The 5,671-nt window shown below is 35.8% G+C and overlaps 1 pseudogene; it reads right to left on the bottom strand.

Annotated features, from left to right (window-relative positions):
* Window positions 1-1,773: 1,773 nt before the first annotated feature.
* The window catches only part of LOC107565322 (F-box/LRR-repeat protein 5-like), a 16,317-nt pseudogene continuing 12,419 nt past the window's right edge, over window positions 1,774-5,671 (bottom strand).

The following is a 5,671-nucleotide window of genomic DNA, read 5'->3' as shown; positions in this document are numbered from 1 at the left end:
AAGCAGCTGAGTTTTACCGTTTTCCAATCCATTCAGCCAATCTCCGGGTCTGGCGGTAGCACTTTTAGCTCTAGCTTAGCATAAATAATTGAATCGGATTAGACCGTTAGCATCTCGCTCAAAAATGACCAAAGAGTTCCTATATTATATATTGTAGCAGATGCAATGATATTACGCAGCACCTGAAAATAGTCCCCAGCTAGGTAACTTCCAATAAGCCTATTTTCAGGCACTGCGTAATATTATTGCACCTGCTGCACCCATGGAACGGCAGCAAAGTTCCTTGATTATTACGCCGGAATGAGAGTATAGTTCCTAGCCATATCAGCCTAGAAAACAGCAACTTTTCATTTTCCGTCAGTCTTAGTACACGATGTAACTACAGAAGAGTCAAGTTTTAAATAGGAAAAATATAGAAACTCTTTGGTCATTTTTGAGTGAGATGCTAACGGTCTAATCAGATTCAATGATCTATGCTAAGCTACAGCTAAAAGTGCTACCGCTAACGGTAAAACTCAACCGTTTAACTCTAGGGGAGTTGGAAAATGAGCCCATTTTCAAAAATAGTGGGGTGTTCCTTTAACAAGTATAACATACCCAGGACTTACTACAGTTCACAAACCACTTTTTTAACCAACCAACGCTTGAAGTCTGGGAAAACGCTCCTAGTTTGAAACGGTTGCCAGATATTTAGTCACAGATGATGTTTCGCTCGATGCAGCTGAAGAGACAACTAAAATCCGGCACTCATCCAGTCATTCCCACATCAGGTATTAAACACAATAATACAGCTTCTGGTTGTTTTCCAAAACACCTGCATCATTTGACAAACTACAACTCAATGAGCTTGTGAACTCAGGCCTATTAACTCATCTAGAGTATTTTCCTATTCACAAACTTTTAAGTCCAGAGTAGGGGAACCAAAGAAGGTGATTTTAACATCAAACCTAAAGTACCGGTTCAGTAAAGTCAGATTTGAGCTTGAGACGTTCTAAATGCGCCTGGGTGAAAAACTCAAAGCAAAACAAAAAAAAAACCTACACAATGTCGAAATAACATCTTAAAGCACTCAAAATTCATCCCAAGTGATCGGAAAGGAGACTGTGGACAATTGAATTATTTACAAATATACATCAATCAGTTCCTTTCACAAATGGCTGCAATATAACAAAGAGTGAAAAATTTAAGGGGGTCTGAATACTTTCCGTACCCACTGTATACACACACATACATATAGCCTACATATACATATATATATAAACTCAAATTTTAAAATGAACCAAGACATAAAAAATAAAATATTATATTATTAATATTAATAGTATCTCAAAGATACTAAAATAGCAAAATATTTTCTCTTTTTTTAGTATGTAAAATAAAAAAATATATATATACATATTTTGATTTTAACTTTTTATTATTTGAAATAAAAAAAAATGTCAGCCCAAAATAGGGTTCCATTTTGATTCACATTTATTTATTTTTATTATTCATTTATAAAATAAATATTAAAAATAAATAATTTTTAAATCAAAACCCTCAAAATAAAACATTATTTGGTCACATTTACATCTGTACTATTAACTAACTATTAGCTACAACTTTTGCTTAAAAAAAACTCAATTTTCGGGTTTTTAATAGTTAGTAAGGTAGTTGGAGTAAGATTAAAGGATCTAAAATATGCTCATGCAGAATAAGGCATTAATACATGCTTTATAAGTACTAATAAACAGCCAATTTGCTGGTAATATGCATGCCAATAAGCAACTAGTTAATAGTGAGCATTTGGTCCTTAAAATAAGGTGTTACTCATTATTTATTATTACTGGCTTGTCAGAAACCCCGCAGCACAGTTTGGACGATCTTTATTCGTGGAGACTGTATGGCTGGACGCTTGGTATGAAGCAGCGCGAGTACGTTCTGTCTATGTGTGAGTGTGTTACCGTTAATGTTATCGCAGTAGTAAAAGTGCTCGATGTTGAGGGAGGGGCAAACGGACACCAGCTCCTGAAGCCCCGCCCCCGTGATGAGCAGACAGCCGGAGAGATTGAGATGCAGCAGCAGAGGGAGTCCTCCTCGCTGAGACAGACACCTGCAACAAACACAAACACAAACCTTCAGACACTGTCTGCTTTCTGCACCGTCTAGACGTGCGTGTGTGATTTCAATAACAAAAGTCAGGATTTCAGAGTAGCATGAGAGCCCAAAAGCATCATGACATCTTTATCAATGCTTTGTATGACTTAGAGTTAATTTTGTATTCATACGGCTTGTAATCCAATTCACTGTTAACTCTTTAATAGCCAGCATTGTTACGGTTGCCAAAAACTATTTACAAAACTATTTACAAAAATAGTGAAATGTGAGAAAAAAAAATGGGGGGGGGGGACATTTTTTACTTTTTATCAAAAATTAGACGATTAGAAATCTGAAATAAGTACACGGCTATGTACTAAAATTATTAAAACTAAACTGAAAAAAATAAGATAAATGCAACAATTTAAAGAAAAATAAATAAATAAAATTGCATAACCAAAATGCTAAAACAATGTTTAATAACCATATGTTAACAAATCTTAATTATATTATTAAATATATAAATATTAAAAATACACAAAAATAATCTACCAATATATCTCTCTCGCTATACTATCTACACACACACATATATATATATATATATATAAACAGTATATGTAAGGCCCTATGAAATCCTTTTTATTTTTTTACCAAATTCCGTTTTAATTTTTCTAGACTCCTTTTTAATGGTTCAATTATTTTTTATTAATCAAAAAGCATGTCTAATTAATTAAAATAATGAATCTTACACAATGTCATATCAATTCATTAAAAGTTTAACAAAAACTACATGCTTGGGGCCCTATGAAATGTTTCGTTTTTTTTAATTCTGTGTTTTAGCATTTCTAATCATTTCAATGCATAAAACCAACTTAATTTATTCAAATGTATTATTAAAATAGCCTTATGAAATGTTTTTTCCTCAGAAATTTTGTGTTGTGTAATTAAATTCTTTCTAAATTAAGGCATAAAACATTAATTTCAGTTATCTTTTAATTATTGAAAAATTCAACTATTTTTGGCAAACAAAGCAGAAATCATAGGGCTCTCTCTCTCTCTCTCTATATATATATATATATAATATAATATTGACCTAAATATTTGCTTGAGAAATCTGATAATTTTTACTTCACTGAGAACTTGAAAACTTGTTTTGTTTACATTTAATTTTAATTAAACTTTTTAAATAAAGGAATGTATTTAATAGCATATTTGCTTTCACCGACGTATCTAATTTGTTTAAAGAATCATGAAATTTCTCAGGTATTTCCACTGACTACTGAAACTGTGGCATTATGACAACAAATCGCTTACGAGAGAGCATTTATTTCGTACCTCAGGCCGAGATCCGTGATCTGATAGCATCCAGACAGGCTGAGGAACCCGAGCGCCCGATAGGCTCCTGATTGGTCAGTCCTGTTGTGATGCTCGGGGCAAGTTTCACCCTCAAACGAGCATTTAGTCCGAAACTCAACACTGCCCCCGGTGGCCTGGAGGTCACAGTGCGCTTCTCTCATAGTCCAGAGCGCCATGTCAGAGGTGCAGCAGGTGGAGTGACCACAGAGGGCCTCGCCCATAGAGCCGTACTTCCAGTGGGAGGAGCTAATACCAGTCCTGAAGCTCCGCCTCTGGCTCTTCCTACAGCAGCATGAGCCGCCACCTCCCTGCGGCTCTAAAATACAGCCACGCCCACTTTCCTGTGCAGACACGCCCCCTCGTCTGCTCCAATCGGCCGCATCCTCTATGTCGGCGAGTTTGGCTGGGTCGAGAACCCAGACGTGGGCGGGGCCACAACCGGAGCCACGCCCACCAGGTCTCCGCTTGAAAATGAGATCCTGGCAGCTGCGTCCCATTAGTGGGAGGGAACACTCGTCCTGGAATTTGATTGGAGAGGGTGGGGCTTTCAGCAGCTTGGCTCCACGATCCAGGCAGGGCGATGTTAAGTCACCCAATCCCAGCGACAGGATCTTTAGCGTGCGGTCCGTGATTTTGTCGCATCCCGAGAGATCCAGCCGCTCCAGAGTACGACACGCCCCAAACTCCGCCCAGCTGGAAAAAACGGAAAGTTGTAATATTCACGATTGCAAATGGGCAGTGTTGGGAAGGTTACTTTGGAAATATAATAGGTTACGGATTACAAGTTACCCTATTTAAAATGTAATGCTTAATAGTCAAAGTTATTTTACAAAATTACAATATAATAAATATATTTCATAAAAATATAGTACTATAATATATCTAATAGAAAATAAAATTTAATATAATAATTATATTATGTTATATTACATTATATTATATAATTCCCAGATTAAACCTTTTTTAAGTATTAATTCATTTTAGTAATAAAAAATGTAATAACAATAAAAGCAGGAAAATATGCTTAATAGTTAAAGGTATCTTTCAATTTTTATATAATAACTATATTTCATAGACATACAATATAACATAAGTAATATAAGTATAATATAATAATGATTAGATTAGATTGCAGGTCCCAAATGAAACCTTTTTGGGAATTAAAAAAACTATTAATTAAATGTAATAATAATTTTAAAAAGAATAAGATTTAGAAGGACAGACTAGTAAATATGATTAATAGTCAAAGTTATCCTACCAAAATATAATGTTAGTTAGATCATAGCTCACAGATTATACCTTTATAATAATTTAATTATAAAACAATTAAAAACATCGGGCCTCATTCATCAAACAAGCAGAGCGTAAACTTTTGAATTCATGAAAATACCACGTATAAATGGTGTGTAAAACGTTCTGTGTTCTTTTTGGCAAACTGATGACACTGCATTCTGATGCAATGCTATCATAATATTTCACAAGCTCGTTTGCTCGGTCTTTGCCTTTTCTTCTTTTTTTGTAGCTGGGAGTTCACAACTAAAACGCAGCGCTCGTCACTGTCACTTCTTACCCAGCCGTCCAATCACGGTGGAGGAGGGGTGGGACAAATACTACACCGACCTACTTTGTAAAATGACTGAACCACAATGGAGAAGTTAATATTGCTGGTAACTCAAATCATTGCAAACAAAGCTCCACCAGCTGGCCGTTTTTAGAAGAGTGCCTGCTGGCTAAAAAAGCTTTTCACTGTCACTTCTTACCCAGCCGTCCAATCACGGTGGAGGAGGGGTGGGACAAATACTACACCGACCTACTTTGTAAAATGACTGAACCACAATGGAGAAGTTAATATTGCTGGTAACTCAAATCATTGCAAACAAAGCTCCACCAGCTGGCCGTTTTTAGAAGAGTGCCTGCTGGCTAAAAAAGCTTTGGTGGACACACGTTAATTGAATGTTTGTTATTATGGATTTCTGAAAATGACCTTTCATGCAGTGTGTAACACAGCTCTAAGTGAATGAAAACATCCTGCAGTGTTAAATCTGAAAGTGCACTGTGTATAAAGTTATTGTCTCTCAAAAGAAAGAGTCGACTCTGAATCATTGAAACGAGTCGTTTTTAAAACGAATCCCAAGCCATTTTTAATGTTGACATCAACATGAAACATTAGCATATTGCCCGCCCACTTGTTGGTCTTTCCGCATTGGTCTGAATGAAGATGCAAATTCATTCTTTG

This window comes from Sinocyclocheilus grahami, unplaced genomic scaffold (genome assembly GCF_001515645.1).
Source record: "Sinocyclocheilus grahami isolate Dianchi unplaced genomic scaffold, SAMN03320097.WGS_v1.1 scaffold993.1, whole genome shotgun sequence".
In the NCBI taxonomy this organism is placed as follows: Eukaryota; Metazoa; Chordata; class Actinopteri; order Cypriniformes; family Cyprinidae; genus Sinocyclocheilus; species Sinocyclocheilus grahami.
Note: the sequence above shows the minus strand (reverse complement) of the source record. Positions and strands in the feature narration are given on the sequence as shown.